This window comes from Elephas maximus, chromosome 2 (assembly GCF_024166365.1).
Source record: "Elephas maximus indicus isolate mEleMax1 chromosome 2, mEleMax1 primary haplotype, whole genome shotgun sequence".
In the NCBI taxonomy this organism is placed as follows: Eukaryota; Metazoa; Chordata; class Mammalia; order Proboscidea; family Elephantidae; genus Elephas; species Elephas maximus.
This window is the reverse complement of record NC_064820.1, coordinates 59,690,885-59,714,496: the sequence shown is the minus strand read 5'-3', so window position 1 is coordinate 59,714,496 and position 23,612 is coordinate 59,690,885. Positions and strand designations below refer to the sequence as shown.

General features: G+C 39.9%; 1 protein-coding gene across 1 annotated transcript in view; it reads left to right on the top strand.

Moving 5' to 3' along the window:
* Window positions 1–1,849: 1,849 nt before the first annotated feature.
* IL6ST (interleukin 6 cytokine family signal transducer) overlaps window positions 1,850–23,612 on the top strand; it is a 61,920-nt gene continuing 40,157 nt past the window's right edge. The window contains exon 1 of the mRNA XM_049863784.1: window positions 1,850–2,081. The gene's annotated coding sequence lies outside the window, so the exon portion shown is untranslated. The remainder of the gene's footprint in view (window positions 2,082–23,612) is intronic.

Here is a 23,612-nt window from a genome sequence, read left to right as displayed (position 1 = left end):
CTGAGAGTGGTACAAATGGTTAACACACTCCACTGCTAATCAAAAGGTTGGAGGTTCAAGTCCACTCAGAGGCATCTTGGAAGAAAGGCCTGACGATCTACTTCCAAATAGCAGTCATCAAAAACCCTTTGGAACACAAGTTCTACTCTGACACACATGGAGTTTCCATGAGTCAGAACTGGCTCAACAGTAGCTGATGGTATGTGCTAAGCACAGACCTATTTGATTGGTACCATTATTCCCATTTTGCAGATGAAGAAGCTGAAAAGACTTGCCCAAGGTCACCAAGATAGGAAGAAGTATCCGCATCAGGATTCAAAACCAGGCAGTGTGGACCAGAGGGTACATTTAACCACTAGACATTGCAGCTTAAAAAAACCGTTGCCATCAAGTGGATTCCAACTCATAGCGACCCTGTAGGACAGAGTAGAACTGCCCCACGCAGTTTCCAAGGAGCGCCTAGTGGATTCGAACTGCCGGGCTTTTGGTTAGCAGCTGCAGCTCTTACCAGTAGGCCAACAGGGTTTCCTGCTTTAATATAAACACCCCTAATAAGCAAAAGAGATGAATACCCTCGACAAGCTGGACTGACAACAGTGGCTGCAACGATGGGCTCTAGAACAGCAACGATTGCGAGGATGGTGCAGGACTGGGCCGTGTTTCTTCTATTCTATTACCAGAACCGACTCCACGGCACCTAACAACATTAAGTGGAAAAGCTAGAATTCATGGGGTCACAATCTGCAGTTCTGATATACGGCGATGACGACGGGAGCAGCAGGAGCTCAACAGAATATAGCTTTGTTTCTCCTCCAACACTGTCCTTGGGTTTGCCCCGGCCTCCGCTTATGTTGGAAACATAGTGGGTGCATTTTGCTGTGTCTTAAAAATTACCTGATAGACAACTAACAGATAATAATTTGATCTGTTTTAGTCTATCTGAATCCTCAATAATGAGGAACCTTATAATTGTCTTTTAATTTATGGGCATAATTTGTTCAAGTCCATCAAACCACGATTGCCTGCCATTCTTCCACAAAAAGCCTGCCTGGCCTTGGATGTGTTTCTTTACGCTCACGAACACACACACAAAATACATTAACAAAAAAAAATTTCATCCTGTTTTGGAAAAACATATATACCAAAGAGAGCCTGGAGGTTTATTTCCCAGGCTTTGAAATGGGAAGGGGTGAACTACAATGAAATTGGTTTTTACTCAGTATTTTTATCATAGATTGAGAGGTGCAAACCGCAAAGAAAATCCTGGCGGGTCACCAGCTCTGGCATTCATTGATCAATCACACCCAAACTCATTTACTTAAAAAATACATATCGCGGTATTATAAAGTTCGTTTACATTAAGACTTGGCCCAAAGCCGCCGCCACAATCTGTGGCAATCTCGTGTGGAGTCACGACCACCGAACCCTTCACTTTCCCCGAGGCGCTCCCACGCCTCTCTCATCCCCACGGAGCCCCTCGGGAAAGGCCGCGAAGCCAGGCCGAGGGACCGCGGCCAGCGAGGAGGGCGGAAGGCACAGGCAGCACCCAGGCCTCCGCTCAAGGCCCCCTCATTCCACGAAAAGTGGAACATTCCGGCCCCTCCACCCCTCCGCAAGCAGAGGGGAGCTGGGGGGAGTCCTTCGATCTTGTCTGGGAGAGACGACGCCGGCGCTGCCACCGGAATCCCGGACGCCAGGAGTCGCGTTACGGGAATCGTAGCCCCTTGGCGTCCCGCCCCCTCCTGGTCGAGCGGCCGCTGAGCCAATGCTGGGGCGAGCCGGGTCTCGCAGAGGCCAATCAGCGCGCAGGCCTAGAGCCCGGGGGCGGGCTCCGCAAGGGAGCCGTGGGGCGGGGCCAGAGGGGCTCCTAGCCCGGGCGTGAGAGGAGGACGGCGCGCGGTGTCTTCGGGGCGAGCCGGAGCCGGGCGATTACCCGAGAGGCCCGCGGAGCCGCGCCGAGGCCTTCCCGGCGCAGCGGAGGTGGGGAGCCGCGGCCGTCCGGCCGAAGGTTCCAGCCTGGACCGGCGCTGAGAGGAACGTGCGCCGTGGAGGCGCGGAGGATCGAGGCGTCGCGGCCTGAGGTGAGGAGGGGCCGGGGCTCGGGGAAGGGCTGTGTAGCGGGAGGGCCAAGGCTCTGCCGGGGTGGACGGGCTGGCGGACCTGGCAATAGAGGGGCCAGTCTTCCGGAGAGAGGGGGGCACCAACCGCGCGCGCCCCGAACTTGTCAGCCTCAGCCTGGAAATCCCCGCATTCCTTCCTCTCCTTGCTCCCATACCTCCGAATTCTACTTCCCCAACTTTGTCACCTTTGTTTCTCAGCACTAAGTACAAACCTTTAAACACACACACCCTTTTTCTAAGACTGTGTCCAGCCCCCAGCCCCCGCCTCAAAAAAAATCCGTTCTGAATCATAAACCCTAGTTACCAAACGCTTGAAAACCAAACCTGTTGCGGTCGAGTCGATTCCGACTCATAGCGACCCTATAGGACAGAGTAGAACTGGGTCATAGAGTATCCAAGGAGCAGCTGGTGAATTCGAACTGCCGACCTTTTGGTTAGCCGCCTGAGCTCTTAACCGCTGCGCCACCAGGGCTCCGTTTGGTTACCAAGTCCCCACTTCCTCCCATTCACTCCCCCTTTCCATTTCTTAAATTCCACCAGCCCCGCACTTTACCCTTCAGTTTCTACCCAGAGGTTAATTACCCTTACCCAAAACCATCTTTTCAGCCTCATAGTGTAACGTTTCAACATTGTTCAAAGTTCACAATGCTTAAAACATTCTTAACTAACTTTTTTTTTTTTGTGATCTATTACATGTATCGTTCCTAAATAATCTCACATACCACCGTATCCTAAGGGCCCAAGGTTAAGGCAACGAATCGGCCTGTCTTTAAAATGACACACACACACACACACACACACACACACACACACACACACACACACACACACACACACACACACACACACACACACACACACACACACACACACACACACACACCCCCCCCCCCCAAGTTTAAAGGTTATTATAAGCAGCAAGGCAGTTTTCCAGTGGATGAGGGGCATTTTATTCATAACACCAAACTGGAAAATATCACAGGTTAAAAATAACACTTGCAACTTTTGTTCTATTATTTTTTCCTTAAGGAGGAGGAACCCATTTTGGTTTAATTTGTGTAGCATTGGGCATTTCAGCAATTACGTTGATTTAAAGTAATTATTATTAAAATACCCGGATGAATCTTACAAAAGATTGGTCTTGTCAGTGTTTAATCTTGTCAATGCTGTAAACAAACCCTTTAGACTGTGTGTGACTGCCAATTTCAAGTTGGAACAACTCTTAATTTGAAATTACTGACTCAGATCATTATGTGAGCTTTGGGTCTAATAATTCTTGATTTCATCAATTCAGGTTAATTTCTGTTTAGAAGTGTATTTGAATTACAAACTGGAATGTTAAAACCATTTGTGCTTTTTAAAATATATCTATTTTGGAGTAATTTTGAACAAGAAAGAGAAAGTGTCAAAAAGTTTGTAGTGAAAACTTTCCCTCATCTCAAGTCCGTATTATTAACAATATGGCATGTGTTTAATTTTCTCATTGGTGATTAAGAGAATTACAAATACTACCAGCTAATTTAATACAACGTTGTCTTATGTAACTAAAATTGTATTGTGTTCTCATTTTTATTTATGAATTGCAGTGTTTTCAGTTTATTTAAATCTTTTCCCAAAGAAATTTGCACTGCAGTTAAATGTTGGGTGAATTTTGATTGTACTATACCTGTGAAGGAAACCCTGGCGGCTTACTGGTTAAGTGCTACAGCTGCTAACCAAGAGGTCTGCAGGTCAAATCCACTGGGGGCTCCTTGGAAACTCTACGAACATTTCTACTCTGTCCTACAGGGCCGCTGTGAGTCAGAATCGACTCAACGGCAGTAGGTAGGTTATACTTGTGAAATAGGTGTTATTATACCCACTTTATAGAGAAGGGAACAAAGGCTCAGGGTCCCTGTGAAACCTAGATCTGTGTGACTCCGTATTCTGTGTGCTCAATCGTTTTGTCATGCAGACCATTTCTCATAGAGAATCCAGTGTTGCAATTTGGTTGGGGAGTTTAGGGGCCACCCGTAACTCCTGCAGTGGAAGGACAGGTTTTTTCTCTCAGGAACTGTATCAGAGTTCCTCATTTTAATGAGAGAATTCCCTGGCCCTAATACATTTGCAGCCTGTTGCCTTCTCCCCTTCTTTGATTGTAAAGGCAGTATGATCAGAGTTGAGGTTTCTACTGAGTTTTATTACTTTAAGTAGCACAGACTAAGTGCCTAAGCACTGGCTGTCTGAACTCACAATGATGCATGAGATGTTATCAGGACTTTCAATGAGTTTATAGAAATTGGGTTGACAGTCGTATGCATGAGAAATCAGAAGGATGCAAGCAGTTTTAATTAAATGCAGAGTGATACAGAAAACTGCTGTAGAAATTTAAATTAGTGAATGATCATTTATAGTTTGGAATAATCAATGGTTTTACCAGAGGTAAGCCTTGAAACTTGGGTAGGATTTGGATAAGTGGAAAAATGAAGGTAGCCCATTCCAAATACAAGATTAACATGTGGAAAGGGTCAGAAAATAAGCAAAGTATAGTAGTTATAACAGTTAATATGTACTTAATGCTTATTTTGTGCCAGTCACTGTTCTTAGCACTTTACCCATGTTGAAATTCACTTAATCCTCATAACCTTACAGGGTAGGTATTTTGATTGTCCTCTTTTTACACATGGAAAACTACGGCACAGTGAGGTTAATTAAGTTGTGCAGTGTTACATGACTTGTAAGTGTTGGAGCCAGAAAACATGCCTATATAGTCTGGCTCCAGAGCCTGAGCTCTTAACCGTGATGCATGCTCCTTATTCATGTAGTATACTTGAGTGATAGTAGAATAATATGGCCCTAGTAGAAGGCCTTTTAAAACCCACTTTTAAGTGTCTGCTGTCTGCCTCATAGTGTATGTGAGATTATTAAGACATAAAAACAAATTACAGTGTGGTGTTATGAATCCTATTAGGGAACTGCATACTGCACCTTGGGAGCAAAGATGTTGGTAATAAACCCCCCCAGTGCTGTCGAGTCGATTCCGACTCATAGCGACCCTATAGGACAGACTAGAACTGCAGCATACAGTTTCCAAGGAGCGCCAGGCGGATTCGAACTGCCGGCCCTTTGGTTAGCAGCCGTAGCACTTAACCACTACACCACCAGGGTTTCCAATGTTGGTAATAAAGTAGGGAGAAATTTCAGAAGAGATGTTGTTTCATCTGGCTGTTAAATGGTTAATAGCGTACCACAGAATCATACCCCCCTACCCCCACCCCCACCCCCCACCCCCCAAAGGTATCTAGAGGCAGGGAGTAGTATGTAGAAGCACAAACTCCAAAAGAACAAGATGTGTTACAGAAAGTCTAGTAGTTTGCTGTGGCTTGAACATAAAGTCTGTAGGAATGAGTAGTAGGGAATGATGACAGGTAAGACTAAATTGTGAATGACATGGTGAGGTCAAATAAAGTGAGAAGATTAAATATTTACTTTGCAATTAGGAAACTACAAAAATAATTTCAGCGTGATAGGAGTAGATTGTTGGCTATACTTTCGAAAAGTTTTATGGTGGTGTCACTTGAGGGGGAGACCTGAGGAAAAGAATATTTTTAGGAGAAACTTGAATATTGGAGAAATGGATTGGACCTGTAAATGGGAGGCAAAATTTTAGGTCCTTGAATGCCTAAAATGTTCGGCATTATTATTGACCCTTTCAGAAGCCTTTGAGGAAATGAGTAGAGGGTTTAAAGTAGTGTTTTAGAGAGATTCATCCACCAATGTGTTCACAATGACATGGAGGGAGGAGAGACTGGAAGCAGGAGAGCAAATAGTGAGGTAATCAGTGCCTAAATTAGATTGGTGATGGTAGGAGGTAGGAAGGAAGGGACAGATGTGAAAAACATTGTGAAAAAAGACTGGATAAAATTTGTGACTGAGAAAAGATAGAATGTAAGGGAAAGGTAGGAGTCAAAGACGGGCCATGTTGACTTCAAGAGAGTGAGTTGTTTGTAGGTGGGAGGGGAAATGCTGTGATTAAAAAGTGTGCGTTTATGTATACGTGTGTTCATGAGTGCGTTGTATTGTTTTTAGGTCTGTTAAATTTATTTGACTCAGAGGCAGAATATTCAAGAAGATAACAGGTAGCTGGAATTAAAAGAAAAGTCCAAGGCAGAATTCTTGAAATTATTTTGATTGAAGGTGATGGTTGAAATCACGTGTCTCTAAAGAAGTTGGTATCTAAAGAGAGTAGAAGCCAAATGCTTTATTTTGGAGGTACATTCCTAGCCTGGAGATAAAAGTTGGCAGAGAATTTGGTACAGGAGACAGGAAAATGGGTAAAAGAAAGAGTTCAACCACATGTTAGGGTTACATAGAAACCTGGGAATGTGAGAAATTCAGGAAGTACAGGGAATAATGTGAAATGCTGAGAAACTCTTGTGATCGTTGTTATAATGGTTGCGGTGTCTTTCATTCTGTGTCTGTCTGGTCTATCTTACTGAGATTCAGTGAAAATTAAGTTAGCTAACTGAGCATGAAAAAAAGAGCTCCATCTGTTAAAGTATGACTAGAGTATAGATTACTTCTTTAAAGCTGCAGGAGTACATATCCAGAGCAGGAGCTACATTCCTTTCACACAGGAAAGCTGAGGTCCCTGTTAAAATTTGAATATTTTATCTCCAAAAGTTTATTTTCTCTGTACTCAAACTAAGCATTTTTATCCTTTGCTCCAGGGTAGATTGGTTTCCTCATTACTTCTGAGTGGTGCATATCACAGTGGTGCCTTATGCACAGTTGTTTTTCTTCGGGTGTTCTATTTTATGTACACCCCTGTGTCTTCACCCTCTATCCCTTTCTCCCCATCCACAGCACAAAGTAAACTCTTCAGAGCTGTGTTTCAGATAATACAGCTCTGATTGGTAAACTGCCACGCTCTGGCATTTTGGCATTGGTAATCATGATTTGACAATTGAAGATGATGTATAGCTCAGCAGCTTCTCTGCCTTTGCACATGCTGTTTTCTCTGTCTAAAAAAACCTGTACCCACATTTCATAACTGGGCTCTCCTGCGCCCTGTCTGAATTGGTATTGTCTGTGCTTCTGTAGCACTGTGTATATTATCCTTCTCTAAACTTTGAGGTTCAACTCTATAATGTTTTATTAGGCTATAGTGAGAACATGGATGCTCATCAAAGTCGTCATTAAACTTTTTCATATCTCAGAAATAGTCAATGATAATTCATAAAGGCATGTTCTTTATTTTTGTCCAGTATTCTTATAATTTTGTTTTCACGTTTGGGTCTTGAATCAGTAGGGAATGTGTCCGTGTCTGTGATGAAGTAGGGCTGTAAATTTATTTTCCTGCTTGTGGAACTAGTTGTCCCAATACTATTTATTGAATAGTCTTTTATTTCCCCGGTGCAATGAGATTCTTCCTCTATCAGATATTAAATTCTTACTTATATTTGGGTCAGTTTCTGGTCTTTTTATTGTACCATTGATTGACTTGTCTGTTCCTGTGCCAGTGCCATGGTTCAATTATAACAGCTTTATAGTAGAATAAGTATTTCTTTTTTTGAAAATTAGCTTGTGGCTTTTCTTTCATGTTTTATGCGAAATTTAAAATTGGTTTGTAAAGTTCCTTAATAAACCACTTTGCAATTTGGATTAAAATTGTATTACATTTATATATTAATTTGTGAAGAACTATATGTCTACTATATTGGGTTTCCTTGCCGTATGATATTTAGACCTTAATAAAGCACTTCAGTAAAATTTTATAGTTTCATCATAAAGACCTTGTATACTTTTTTGTGAAAATATACATAACAAAACAAACCCATTCAGCATTTTCCACATGTACAGTTCAACGACATTAGTTACATTCTTCATATTGTGTTACCATTCTCATTATCTCTACCCATACTGTTTCACTACCACTAACTTAGACTCCCTAAACATCTATGTGTTTTAGAGTTACTGCTGTCAATTTGATCTCACGTACGTAATTCTTTAAGAGTGCACTGCTCAAGGGAAACATTCTTTACTAATTGAGCTAAGCTGTTGTTTAGTTTAAAGATGACTTCATGGCATAGTTTCAGTTCAAGGCTTAAAGAGTATCTCAGGGCAATAGATTTGGGGGTTCCCCTGTCCCAGTAGGTCTAGTAAGTCTGGTTTCTGTAAGAATTTTTTTTTTTATTGTACTTTAGATGAAGGTTTACAGAGCAAATTAGTTTCTCATTAAACAATACAAATACTGTTTTGTGACACTGGTTGCCAACCCCACAACATGTCAACACTCTCCCCTTCTCGGCCTTGGGTTCCTCATTACCGGCTTTCCTGTCACCTCCTGACTTTTCATCCTTGCCCCTGGGCTGGCGTGCCCATTTAGTCTCATTTTGTTTTATAAAAAAACAAATATGTTGCCATCAAGTTGATTCTGACTCATAGTGACCCTACAGGACAGAGTAGAACTGCCCCACAGGGTTTCCAAGGAGCACCTGGTAGATTCAACTGCAGACCATTTAGTTAGGAGCTGAACTGTTAACCACTACGCCACCAGGGTTTTATGGGTTTGTCTAATCTTTGGCTAAAAGGTGACCTCAGGAGTGACTTCATTACTGAGCTAAAAGGGTGTCCGGGGGCCATACTCTCGGGGTTTCTTCGGTCTCTGTCAGACCACTAAGTCTGGTCTGTTTTGGTGAGTTAGAATTTTTTGTTCTACGTTGTTCTCCAGCTCTGTCCAGGACCCTCTGTTGTGATCCCTGTCAGAGCAGTCAGTGGTGGTAGTTGGGCACCATCTAGTTGTGCTGGACTCAGTCTGGCGGAGGCTGTGGTAGTTGTGGTCATTTAGTCCTTTGGACTAATCTTTCCCAGTGTCTTTGGTTTTCTTCATTCTCTCATGCTCCAGATGGGGTGATACCAGTGGAGTATCTTAAATGGCCACTCACAAGCTTTTAAGACCCCGGATGTTACTCACAAAGTGGGATGTAGAACATTTTTTTTATAAACTATGTTATGCTAGCTGAGCTAAATCTCCCTCGAGACCATGGTCCCCAGCCCTCAGCCTGGTAATTCGGTTCCTCAGGGAGTTTGGATGTGTCTTTGAAGCTTCCATGACCTTGCCTTGGTTGAGTTGTGCTGAATGTGCTGACTTCCCCAGTATTGTGTACTGTCGTAGCCTTCACCAAAGTTAACATTGGTTTCTGTAAGAATTTGAAATTCTGTTCTACATTTTCTCTCTTTGTGATCAGGATCCATCTGTTGGGTCCTTGATCAAAATGTTCCATAATAATAGCCAGGTATCATCCCATTCGTCTAGTCTCATGGCAGTGGAGACAGTAGTTCTTGGAGGCAATTAGACCTGCAGCCCATTTCCTTCTTTACCTGAATCTCCTTCTTCTTCTGCTGTTTCAGGCGAGTAGAGACCAATTGCTGTATCTTGGATGGCTGCTCACAAACTTTTAAGACCTAGGCCATATCATTGAACTTGGAGGTAGAACAGAGACTCTAAAAACATTAGGCCAATTGACCGGACAGACCCTTGAAACCATGACCCTAAACCTTCGAACCAAGAAAATTTATCCCACCGGGTATTTCATTGTACGTAAGTAGTATCAACAGCTGCTGCCTGTCTTTTTTATTTATCATTATTATTAATTTTTTTTGGCTGCTGTTGTTGAAAAATTATTCTTAACACCATATTTGCCATTTTGCCCTTTTTCTTGTGTTTATATATTTTCTACTAGCTTTTTTTCACTAGGTATATATCATTTTCAATGCTATTGTGAATAGGATTTCTTCTATTACATTTTCCCTTTGGTATGGTTTCTAATTGGTGTATTTTTAACTGATGTATACCAGAAAATCAAACCCATTGCCTTCAAGTCAATTCCAACTCAATAGCAACCTTATAGGACAGAGTAGAACTGCCCCATAGTGTTTCCAAGGAGCGGCTGGTAGATTTGAATTGCTGGCATTTTGGTTAGCAGCTAACTGCTTAACCACTGAGCCACCAAGGCCCCAACCTGGTATATATTTCATCCTTTGAAATTTATCAAAACTTGTTCTATGTAAGAAGACTACACAATGCAGTAATAAGGCAGATTGTTAGACTAGACAAAATAAACAAAATCCAACCATATGCCGTCCTATCAACAAGAGATCCACCCCAAATGTAAGGACCAAAACCAAACCAAACCCACTGCCATCGAGTCAAATTCCAACTCAGAGCAATCCCACAGGACATAGTAGAACTGTCCCATAGGATTTCCAAGGCTGTAATCTTTACGGAAGGAGACCGCCACATTTTTCTCCCACAGATCAGCTGGTGGGTTCAAAATGCCAACCTTTTGGTTAGCAGCTGAGATGTTAACCACTGCGCCACCAAACCAAAAAACCAAATCCATTACTACTGAGTCAATCCTGACTCATAGCCACACTATAGGACAGAGTAGAACTGCCCCCATAAGATTTCCAAGGCTATAATCTTCACAGAAGCAGACTGCCACATCTTTCTCCCATGGAGCAGCTGGTGGGTTCAAACCACTGACCTTTCAGTTAGCAGCTGAGTGCTTAACTACTACACTGCCAAGGCTCCTTACTGTACCACCCGGGCTCCTTAAAGATAAGGACACAAAATGTTAAAAGTTAAAAGATGAAGAAGAATACATCCTACAAATACTGAGCATAAATAAAGCTGGTATAACTATATTAATATTAGAAGAAGTAGACTCTAGTCATCAAGTATTATTAGAGATAAAAATGAACATCTGACAATAAAATATATAACAGTTCTTCACTTGGATAAATCTAATAATATAGCTTAAAAATACATTAAAAAATAACATTCACAATCAGAGTTGGAGATTTTAACACACCTTCCTCAATGATAAGCAGGCAGAAACATCAATAAGGATATAAGAGTTTAAACATAATTGATCAATCGAACCTCACTGACATACATAGAGCACTTTGCCCAACAGCTGAAGAATATACATTCTTTTTTAGGATGCCCAATATATTGCTTTTGCTCCATTATAGGAGAGCTGTATTTTGTGATGTTTTGTTCAACTACTATATTAAACTCTCAGTATTAATTGTTTGTCATTTGATTGTCTTTTTTTCTTGAAAGGTGGTTACACTCTCTGCCAGTTTTTCATTTTCCGTTTATATATCTCTCGACGTAGCATCTCACAGAACTCACAAATCGCGTCTGGGAAATAGCTTACGCAGTTATGGAGGCTGGCAAATCCCAAATCTGTGTGTCAGATATAGGCTTCTCCCAACTCACATGGCTACAGGGGCCGACGAATCCAAATTAGTAATAATAATTAAACCTACAGATTCTTTTTAAAGAAGAGTTGGAATTATTCCTTGAACTTTCAATATGCATGTATTCCTTGGGCCATAATTCCACTGAAGAATTTATCCTATAGATAATTTTTTGTTTTTCTGCCTAACAAAAAACAGCTACACTTATAAATGGGAAGTTTTTGCTCTTTCCAAAATGAGGAGATAGGTAGTTCCAAGAATCGTTGTATCCATTGTCGGCATAGTCCCACTGAATTTTCTGATATCCAAAGACAAAGTTGTAAAGTTAACTTCCAACAATTTGTATATAAGATAAAAATGGGAAGAAAAAGAAGGAAAAAATGGTTAGTGCGTGTAAATCATCACACAGAACAGAAGCAAATAGAAAATATGCAAAGCTACTACAGTCCTCATTTTTGTAATCCTATGAATAATTTTTATGTAAAAATTTTTAGGTACAGTGTTATGTTCCTTATACAGAGATGCTTATGATAATATTGTTTATAAATTGCAAAAATTGGAAACACTTAAATGTTAAAGGGACTGATTAAATTACAGTGTATCCATACACTGATGTATTATGCACCATTTCAATATAATGAAGGTAGTTTATCCAGCAAATACTTATAGAGTGCTTACTATGCTAGGCAGTGATTCTAGATGCTAGGAATATAGCAAGAAACAAAATGGACAAAACTTTGTGCCTCATATGCTTACATTCTATTTTGGGGTCACAGGCAATAAGGAAAGTAAGTAAATTGTATGGTATTTTATAACGGGTTGGCAAACAACAGCCTACAGACTGGATCTGCCCTATTGCCTGTTTTTGTAAATAAAGTTACTGGAATGCAGCCGTGCCCGTTTGTTTCTGTATTGCCTATGACTGCTTTTGCAGTTCAGCAGCAGAGTTGACTAGTTGCAAGAGAGACCATAGGCCCAGAAAGCCTAAAATGTTTACTATCTGACCCTTTACAGGTAAAGTTTCCCAACCCATTTTAGAAACTGCTGTGGAGAAAAATAAAACAGGAAAGGTAGGATAAGCAACACAAAGTGGTTGTATCCAGTATGGGGCTATTATGAGTAAAGCTGCTGTGAACATTTGAATGTAAGTCCTTCTGTAGACCTTTTCATTTCCCTTGGTTATATACTTAGGAGCAAGGGCGGATAATGCAATAAGCAAGGAAGCACAGGCTTACTTGTATTTACTTACTAATCTGTAATGAACAATTTCAGCACATCAAAGATGTTCACTTCATATTTGAACGTAAGCACAAGTAAGCCCGTGCTTACCTTGCTTACGGGGGTCATCTGCGCCTGTCAGGGGTTGTTAAATATGAAAAGAGGTTTTGATTCTGTAGGAAGGAAGGTGCTGTGAGATTGAGAGAGAGACAGATACCAGCCATACCTAGAAGCAGAATCTTTGATGTGCTGAAAAAAAAATGACATTGTTCATCGCAGATGATCTGGTAAGCAAGGTAAGCGCTGGGGGAACGCTGAGTTAGCAGGCAGCTATCAGATTGCTCTCCAGCGTGGCTGTGTCATTCTGTATCCTGCCGGGGCAGTTTTCGTTTACAGCTTTTATAACGCAGGGGGCTGAGAGTGTCTTTTCATGTGTTTGAATTGCTTGTACTTTCTTTTCTATAAATTACTTATTCAAATCTCTTTGCCCCTGTTTTTACTAAGTATTGGTATTTTTTAGTGACTCGTAGGTCGTCTTTTTTTTTAGGTAGCCTGCATATATTAGGGAATATCTTTGGTCGTGCTATGAAGTAACATTTTTTTCATCTTATCAAGTATCTTTTGAGGTTACTTATGATTATTTTACAGAGCCCTGGTAGCACAGTGGTTGAAGTGCTCATCTGCTTACCAGAAGGTCAGCAGCTCAAACCCACCAGCTGCTGCACAGGAGAAGGATGTGGCAGTCTGCTTCCATTAAGGTTTGCAGCTATGGAAACCCAGTGGGGCAGTTGTACTCTGTAGGGTCGCTGTGAGTCAGAATTGACTTGATATCAGTGGGTTTGGTTTTTGGTTTTCTCGATGGTCATTTTTGCCATATAGAAATTTGTTTCTCTGAAGTTGTTTTCAATCTCAGTATTTACTAATAGTGCAAGGTTTCACATAGTAAACACGATTGAATTGGAAATTGAAACCTGGTTTCTGTTCCTCATGCCACCACTGATTTATTTTGACTGTGTGTGTCTGTGTTTTTATTTGCACTTTGTATGAAGGCTTACAGAACTAGTTTCTCATTAAACAGCACAGTTACAGTACAATTAGTACTATGTCATAAAAAATATATTTACAGTATATTGTTTTACGACGTTCGTTAACAATCCCATGACATGTCAACACTCTCCCTTCTCAACCTTGGGTTCCCTATTACCAGCTTTCCTGTCCCCTCCTGCCTTCTAGTCCTTGCCCCTTGGCTGGTGTGCCTCTTTAGTCTGGTTTTGTTTTGTGGGCCTGTCCAATCTTTGGCAGAAGAGTGAACCTCGGGAGTGACCTCATTACTGAGCTGAAAGGATGTCCAGGGGCCACACTCTCAGGGTTTCTCCAGTCTCTGTCAGGCCAGCAAGTCTGTTCTTTCTTTTTGAGTTAGAATCTTGTTCTACATTTTTCTCCAGCTCTGCCTGGGACTCTTTGTTGTGATATCTGTCAGAGGATTCAGTAGTGGTAGCTGGGCACCATTTAGTTTTACTTGACCCTGTCTGGCGGTGGCCGTGGTATATGTGGTCCGTTAGTCCTTTGGACTAATCTTACCCTTATATCTTTAGTTTTCTTCATTCTTCTTGTGCCCAAAGGGGTGAGACCAGTGGAGTATCCTAATGTCCACTCACAGGCTTTTAAGACCCCAGATGCTACTCACCAAAGTAGAATGTAGAGCATTTTCTTTATAAACTATGTTATGTCATTTGAGCAAGATGTTCTCCAAGGCCGTCAGCACAGCAATTCCATCCCTCAGGAAGTTTGGATGTGTCTGTGGAGCTTCCATGACCTTGCCTTGTACAAGTTGTGCTGGCTTCCCCAGTATTGTGTACTGTCTTACCCTTCACCAAAGTTACCACTTACCTATTGTCTATTTAGTGTTTTTTTTATCCCCACCCTTCCCCTCCCTCATACCCATCAAAGATTGATTCTTTTTGTGTGTAAGCCTTTTCATGAGTTTTTACAGTAGTGGTCTCATACAATATCTTTCCTTTTGTGATTGACTTATTTTGCTCAGCATAATGCCCTCCAGATTCAACCATGTTTTGAGATGCTTCACAAATTCATTGTTCTTTATTGTTGCGTAATACTCCATTGTGTGCATGTACCACAGTTTGTTTATCTGTTCATCCGTTGATGGGCGTGTAGATTATTTCCTTCTTTTTGCTATTCTGAACAACACTACAGTGAACATGGGTGTGCATGTGTCTATTCTCGTGACAACTCTTATTTCTCTAGGATATATTCCTAGGAGTGGTATTTCTATTTCTGGCTTTCTAAGGAAATGCTGTATCGTTTTCCAAAATGGTTGTATCATTTTGTATTGCTACCAGCAGTGCATAAGAGTTCTGATCTCCCCACAGCCTCTCCAACTTTCTTTATTTCCTGTTTTTTTTTTTTGGATGCAAAAAGTGCCAGTAATGCCTGGGTGAGATGGTGTCTCGTTGTCGTTTTGATTTGCATTTCTCTAATGGCTAGTGATCCCGAGCATTTCCTAATGTGTCTGTTGGCCTCTTGAATGTTTTCTTTGGTGAAGTGTCTGTTCATTTCCTTTGCCCATTTTTTAATTGGATTATTTGTCTTTTTGTTGTAGAAGTGTCAGATTTTCTTGCAGATTTTAGAGATTGGACCTTGTCTGATTTGTAATAGCCCAAAATTTTTTTGCAGTCTGTAGGTTCTCTTTTTACTCTTTGGTGAAGTCTTTTGATGAGCATAAGTGTTAAATTTTTAGAAGATCCCAGTTATCTAGCTTATCTTTTGGAGTTTGTATGTTGTTAGTTGTGGTTTGTATGCTGTTAATGCTGTGTATTAAGGCCTCCAGCGTTGATGCTATTTTTTCTTCTGTGAACTTCATAGTTTTTGCTTTATATTTAGGTCTTTGATTCATTTTGAATTAGTTTTTGTGTATGGTGTGAGGTATGGGTCCTGTTTGATTTTTTTGCAGATGGACATCCAGTCTCGTCAGCACCATTTGTTAAAAAGACTGTCTTTTCTGCATTTGGGCCCTTGTCGAAGATCAGGTTACTGTAGGTGGGTGGATTTACATTTGGGTTCTCAGTTCTGTTCCATTGGTCAATGTACCTTGTTGTTGTGCAAGTACCAGGCTGTTTTGACTACCCTAGCTGTATTGTGGGTTCTGAGGTCAGGTAGTGCAAGTCCTCCAGCTTTATTCTTCTTCTTCAACAGTGCTTTATTTCTCTGGGGCTTCTTCCCTTTCCATATAAAGTTAATGATAAGTTTTTGCATCTCTTTAAAGAATGTTGTTGATATTTGGATTGGGATTGCATTGTATTTGTAAATTGCTTTGGGTAGAATTGTCATTTTCACAATGTTGAGTCCACCTATCATTGAGCATGGTCTGTTTTTCCATTTATGTAAATCTCTTTTGGTTTCTTGCAGTAGTGTTTAGTAGTTTTCTTTGTATAGATCCTTTACACCCCTGGTTAGATTTATTCCTAAGTATGTTATTTTTCAGGGGCTATGGTATTGATTTCCTAATTTCCTTTTCATCGTTCTCTTTATTGGTGTATAGGAATCCAACTGATTTTTGTTTGTTTTTCTTGTATCCTACTATTCTGCTGACTCTTTGTATTAGTTCCAGTAGTTTTCTCATGGAGTCTTTTGGGTTTTCTACGTGTAGTTGATTTCCTAATTTCCTTTTCATCGTTCTCTTTATTGGTGTATAGGAATCCAACTGATTTTTGTTTGTTTTTCTTGTATCCTACTATTCTGCTAACTCTTTGTATTAGTTCCAGTAGTTTTCTCATGGAGTCTTTTGGGTTTTCTACGTGTAGTACATCATCTACAAATAGGGACAGTTTAACTTCTTCATTACCAATTTGCATGCCCTTTATTTCTGTTTCTTGCCTTACTGCTCTAGCTAGGACTTCCAGGACATTGTTAAATTGGAGTGCTGATAAAGGGCATCCTTGTCTTGTTCCTTTTCTCAAGGAGATTAAGAACAATGTTGGCCTGTTGGTTTTGCATAGATGCCCTTTATTACGTTGAGGAATTTCCCTTCTCTACTTATTTTATTGAGAGTTTTTATCAGGAATCAGTGTCGGACTTTGTTGAATGCCTTTTCTGCATCAATTGAGATGATCATGTGATTCTTTCCTTTTATTTACATGGTGGATTATGTTGATTGATTTTCTAATGTTGAACCACCTTTGCATACCTGGTATAAATCCTACTTGGTCGTGGTGTATTATTTTTTTGATATAATGCTGAGTTCTATTGGCTAGAATTTTGTTGAGAATTTTTGCATCTATATTCATGAGTGATATTGGTCTGTAATTTTCTTTTTTTTTTTTGGTGGTGTCTGCCTGGTTTTGGTATCAGGGTTATGCTGGCTTCATAGAATGAATTCAGAAGTACTGCTTCCTTTTCTGTGTTCTGAAATAGTTTGAGTAGTACTGGCATAAGCTCTTCTCTGAATGTCTGGTAGAATTCTCCAGTGAAGCCATCCAGGCCAGGGTTTTTTTATGTTGGGAGTTTTTTTTTTTTTTTTTAATTACGTTTTCAATCTCTTCCCTTGTTAATGGGTCTGTTCAGATTTTCAGCATCATTCTGCATTAGTTTGGGTGGGTAGTGTGTTTCTGGACATTTGTCCATTTCTTCTAGGTTTTCAAATTTGTTGGAGTATAGTTTTTCATAATGCTGTTACGATCCTTTTTATTTCAGTTGGGTCCGTTGTAATGGCTGCCATTTCATTTCTTATTTGGGTTATTTGTGTCCTCTCCTGTTTTTCATTTGTCAGTTTGGCCAGTGGTTTGTTGATTTTATTGATCCTTTCAAAGAACCAACTTTTGGGTTTATTGATTCTTTCTATTGTTTTTTTATATCTCATTTATTCTCCTCTGTTCTTTATTATTTCCTTTCTTCTCGTGGGTGTGGGCTTCTTTTGCTGTTCTCTTTTCTGTTTGTTCAAGTTGTGTAGTTAATGTTTTGATTTTGTCCCTTCTTTTTTGTGTGCATCTATTACTATAAATTGACCTTTGAGGACTTCCTTTGCTGTGTCCCAAAGATTTTGGTTCTCATTTGATTCTAGGAATTTTTTGATTCCCTCTCTGATTTCTTCTATTACTCAGTGGTTTTTAAGCAGGGTTAGTCAGTTTCCATGTTATTCTTTTTTTTTTTTTTTTTTTCCCTTGCTCTTCCTGTTGTTAATTTCTACTTTGATGGCATTGTGGTCAGAGAAGAAACTTTGTATTATCACAGTGATTTGGATTTTGTTGAGGGTTACTGTGTGGCCTAAGATGTGGTCTATTCTGGAGAACGTTTCCATGTGTTGGAAAAGAATGTGTACTTTGCAGCTGTTGGGTGAAGTGTTCTGTATATGTCTATGAGGTCAGATTGGCTGATTTTATCCATTAGCTCTTCTGTATCTTTGTTGATTTTCTTTCTAGATGTTCTGTCCTTTACCGAGTGTGGTGTGTTGAAGTCTCCTACTATTATTGTGGAACTGTCAGTTTCTCTTTTCAGTACTGTTAGAGTGTGTTTTATGTATTTTGGAGCCCTGTCATTGGGTGCGTAGATGTTTATTACGGTTAAGTTTCCATGATGGCTGTCCCTTTAATCATTATATAGTGCCCTTCTTTGTCTTTTTGGTGGATTTTGTTTTAAAGTCTATTTTTTCTGACATTAATATTGCCACTCCTGCTCTTTTTGGGTAGCTGTTTGCTTAATGTATTTTTTTTTATCCTTTTATTTTTAATAAATTTATGTCTTCATTTCTGAGGTGTGTCTCTTGTAAACAGCATATTCATGGATCCTGTTTTTCCTATTTATTCTGTCCCTCTCCATCTGCATTTAGGTTATTTACATCAGTGTTATTGATAGGTGTGAGTTTATTGCTGTCATTTTGTAGTGCTTTTCTTTTGTGGTGCTAACATTTTCTTTGTTCCTCTTACTCTCCTGTGCTGAATTCCTTTTGTTCGTGGATTTCTATTTCATTTCTTTTGTTTTTGTAGATTTTGTTTTTATTGAGACTTTTATGTTTTTCTTCTTTATTTTCATGAGTAGGTTTGTTAGCTTTCTTTGTGGTTACCTTGAAATTTACCCTTATCTTCTTATGTTTGAACCAGTCTATTATTATTTGGTATTGCCTTGCCTTCTTCTCCATTAGAAAGTTCTATACCTATACTGTTTATTCCCTCTTTTGTTGTTCTGACACTGTTGTCATTTACAGTAACCTCTCTGGTTCCCTGTTGTAATTCTTTTGGTTTTGGATAGTCCTTGAGAGTTCATTTCCTAGGTTGGTATCTGGCTGGTACAATCTTGTGTCCTGGATTCAGGCTGTGGTCTGATGTTGTTTGTTCTCAGACCGAAGGACTCCCTTTAGTAATTCTTGTAAGTTTGTTTTGGTTTTTACATATTCCCTTAATTTCTGTTTATCTGGAAATGTTCTAGTTTCACCATCATATTTGAATGAGAGTTTTGCAGGATATGTTATTCTTGGTTGGCAACATGTCATCCCATTGCCTTCTTGCCTGCATGGTTTCTGCCAAATAAGCAGAGTTTAGTCTTTTTGTTTCTCCTTTGTATGTAACTTTTTGTTTTTCTCAAGCTGCTATCAGGAATTTTGTCTTTGGTTTTAGGAAGTATGATTATGATATGCTTCAGTGAATTTTTTAGGATTCGTTGAGCTTCTTGGATGGTCAGCTTTGCATCTTCCATGGTATTAGGGACGTTTTCTGTCAGCAGTTCTTTAATGATCCTCTCTGTGTTTTCCATTTCCTCCCCCCCTCCCACCCCGGTCTGGAACTCCAGTCACTCTCAAATTTTTGCTTTTGATTGTATCCCACATAATTCTCATGGCTTTTTCATTCTTTTTTTCTGATGTTTCCTCAAACAGAGTTGTATCCAAGTATTTGTCTTCAATTTCACTGACCCTGTCTTCCATCATTTCAGACCTGCTCCTCAGCCCTTCTATGACACTGTCCATTTCTGAGAGCTTGTTGTTTATCTTTGGATTTCTAATTGTTTTTTTTTTTTTTGTATGATTTCTAGTTGTGAATTTATTTTTAGCATCTTGTTCCTGTATTTTTTTCCAGAATTCTTCCATTTTTTTGTCTGTATTTTCCATGAATTTGTCTGCTCTTTCCATTTTGTCTATTTTTTCCTCATTTTTGTCTGTTTTTTACTTCAACTCTGGTATAGCTCTGAATGTTAGAGATTTGAATTCAGGTAGTCCTAGTGCTCTTTTTTCTACTGGAAAGTCATCTGGTGTTTTATTTTGGGCATCTGCTGGAACCGTGCTGTCCTCTTTTTTATGTGTTTTGATATTACCTGCAGTCTTTGTGACATTCAGTAGTTATTTTCTTCGTTTATTGATTGTAGATCTGTTTGTTTCATCATGCTTTTTTGTTTTATTTGGTTATGCTTGAGTAGGCAGATTGTGCATTTTTGTTATTCACCCATCTGTATTCATGATACTTTTCACCTCCTTATGGGCAGGGCCAGTCGCTCAGCTATGGTGCAGCAGGGCAGGTCCAGCTGAAGGGGAGGGGCTGGGATGGGTAATTTGTGACATGTAATAGGGCCGACAGGGCAGGCCAGGAGTCAGTGCTGGGCAGGTTCCAGTATGCTGTGCCTGTGCTTCTCGGGGGTATGATGTTCAGTGCACGGTGTAGGTAGCCAGGAAGAAGGGGAGGTTGTGATGTGTGGAGCTAAGATGGGTATGGGAAATAAGAGAGAGAAACAAGAGCCAAAAAAAAAGAGTGCTAAGGGAGTTTGCCTTTGGAGTGGAGAGATGAGAAACCGAGAAATGGAGGAAAAAAGGGGAAAAAAATAACTAGATGAAAATATGAAAAAAAAAGAAAACAAAAGCCCCCAGGGAACCCACTGGCGCAGCTGCGAAGATAGGGGATGTGGCTTCCAGGCTACGCAGTATAGCCTGGCTAGAGGGGGGTATAGATGTCACACAGCACCAGATATTCAGGAGACAGGAAAAGAAGGTAAGTACAGAGAGACGAGAACTAAGAAATGAAGAAAGAAAGGAAAAAGAGAAAGAAAAAAGAAATGCCACTGGAGATCCCACCCATGCAACTACGCAGACTGGGGAAGTGGCTTCTAAGCCGTGCAGTGCAGCCCGGCCAGAAGGGGCTCCCAAGCTGCAAAAAAGAAAAACAAACAGAACAGAGCAAAACAAAACAAAACAAAAAAAAAGGCCTTGGGGATCCCACTAGTTGGTGTTGCGGGCCAAGGGAGTGGTTCCCCAGTTGAGTGGTGCTTCACAGCCTTTCAAGAAAAAGCAAAGATGGCACACCGAGCCAGGTGTTTGACAGAAAGGAGGGGGAGGTGGTGGGAGGCATGGAAGAAACCAAAAGAAATGGAAAAAAAAGCAACACCAGCAACAGACAAATGGCATTCAGGGAGCAGACCAGTGTGAGCGTGTATCGCTGGTTACTCGGTGCTCTGTCTCCTGTTGGGAGCTCTGTGAAGCAGCTTTCCCTGCCCCCATCCACCGATCTCATACAGGAGTCCAAGATGGCAAATCTGTGCTGCGTTAGCTGATAGGGAACCTCTGCACATATCTCTCCTTGCTCACTGTTCTGTGTCAGTTTCTTATTCCATTCTGTGCTGGGCTGAATTCTTTATCTCTTCATTTGACACTTCGGATTCCAGGATTGAAGATTGTCTCTGTTCTACTTAGCTTTTTTGAGTCTTTGCTGTGGAGGGATGGTGTGGTGCTTCTGTCTGTGGCGCTGTATTGGCAGGAAGTCCCCTTGCTTGTGTGTGTATCGTCTCTATAATGAAAAACTTGAGATTTTACCTATATTCTGAGTAAGTAGCTCCTTTCTATCACTAGTTTATTCAAGTTAAAAAAAAAAATTCTAATTCTTTAGCTACTGGAGTCTTAGGAAGTCATACTACTTTTCTGGCCCCCAGGCTTCTCAGTAAAATGAAAGATTCATAAGGCACAGATGCCTCATTTCATGTTCTAACTTTAGCTAATTGCAAATAATTCCCTGGAGCACTTCATTGAGGATTCTGGAAGCATGTCTGGTCTCCATGGGAAAGGACGCAGTAAATACTTGATATGTTTGCCACGCAAAGACAGAGTGGCAGCATTTGTGCCCTGTATTTTCTGGCCCTGGCTTGAGTAGTTTCTTTTATCTCCTCCATCTCTAATATTTTTGAAACTAATAAAGGGGTCCCTGTTATCTGAAACCCCACACTTATAAGGTTGTTTAGGTATCTTAACATGAAAATAGCCACTAATAAACTGACCAGTTATAAGGGTTTCCCTCACCCAAGCCTTCCTTTCCCACTTAATACTGGCATCTGTCCCTGCCAATCACATCTTTATTGATTAGTTTCTTTCTGATTTTAAGGTGCAGATATAATGCCAGCTGATTGAAAGGGCACCTCAAAATAATTTGAGCATTAGTCGCTAAATGATTCTTTCTGAAATAGTACTAATAGGTTATATTTAGTCAGCCAAAGTCAAAAGTCATTTTGAGGAGTTGAACTTGGTTTGGGTTTTGAACCCTCATTCTTAAGTTAATGTTTCATCGTTCACTATGCTTACTCTGTTTTTTGGTAGATTCCCCTTATGAAGTTAAATAAGTTCCCTTTTCTTAATTTGCTGGTGGGTTTTTTTCCCCCTAAAAAGGAATGAGGGCAAAGTTTAATCATGAATACTGTTTCTGGATTCTTGGTATCATATGCTTTTGTGCATTTAACCTGTCAATATGGTTAGTTATAGCAATAAGATTTTTTTTTTTTTTAAAGAAGTACATAATAACAGATTTACAGATTCCACCATTATCTGGCTGCAAACCACACTGCCACATTAATAGATTTTTATAATATTAAACCATCTTCGTATTCTGAGAATAAATGTAGTACTATACGTTATTTACGGGTAACTACATATGTAATGGAAGCATAAGTTCTACATGGGAAAACAGCAGTTAAACTGGGACTGGAGGAGAAGAATGGGACTGTATTTGTTCCTTTTTTTTTCCTATAACAGGAAGTTATTACATAGACATTTGTTATATTTTTAAAATCTCGTTGACTGAAAAACTTAAATAGATTAAAAAAAAAACAAACTCTGGGCCAGTGCTTCTCACCTAGTGGCACATTAGAATCACCTGAGGAACTTTTGAAACTATGAACACGCCAGGACCCTACCCCTGGAGATTTAGGTTTGTTAGGTGGAACCCAGGATTATCTGTAATTTTGAAAAGCCGCATGTGTAGGGAGAACATGAATGACGCTATGGAGATAACAGCAAAATCTAGAATGTGAGAAATTCTATAGGACAGCTGACCTAATTCTTTCAAAAAATAAACATCGGAAAAAAAAGGAAAGGGGAATGTGTAGATTAAAACAGACTCGAGACAAATCACTCAAATGCAGCATGTGAACTTAATTTGGGTCCTGATATAAACAAACCAATTGTTTAAAACAAATTTATGTAACAGAAAAATTTGAACATTGATTTAGTATTTGATGATATTAGGGAATTATGAATATATTTTAGATGCTTCTATGGTTATGTTAAAAAGAATATATATTATACTCTATAAAGAAGGAACTTTTCTGTTACAATCAATATGAATATCAGTATAAATTGTTTTTAAAAATTATTTTGCATATTGAAGATAATTGTAAAAAAAAAGTTCTGATTATACAATATGTTTAAAAAAATTGTAGTTTATCAGTTTCATGTATCTGAATTAGAATATTATTACTTAAGGTTGTTTTGAGTCTCAAATTAAGTAAACTAGTCATTAAGTTAATGTGCATGGTAGTTTCAGAACTAATGTTATGTGCCATAGAAAGCTAGCAGATTTAAATGTTTCTAACAGTAAGTGGACACCCATCCAAGAAATCACTCCCCCACCTCATTTTTTTTTTTTTTTTTTTTTTTATAATAACTTTTATTAAGCTTCAAGTGAACGTTTACAAATCCAATCAGTCTGTCACATATAAGTTTACATACATCTCACTCCCTACTCCCACTTACTCTCCCCGTCTTGAGTC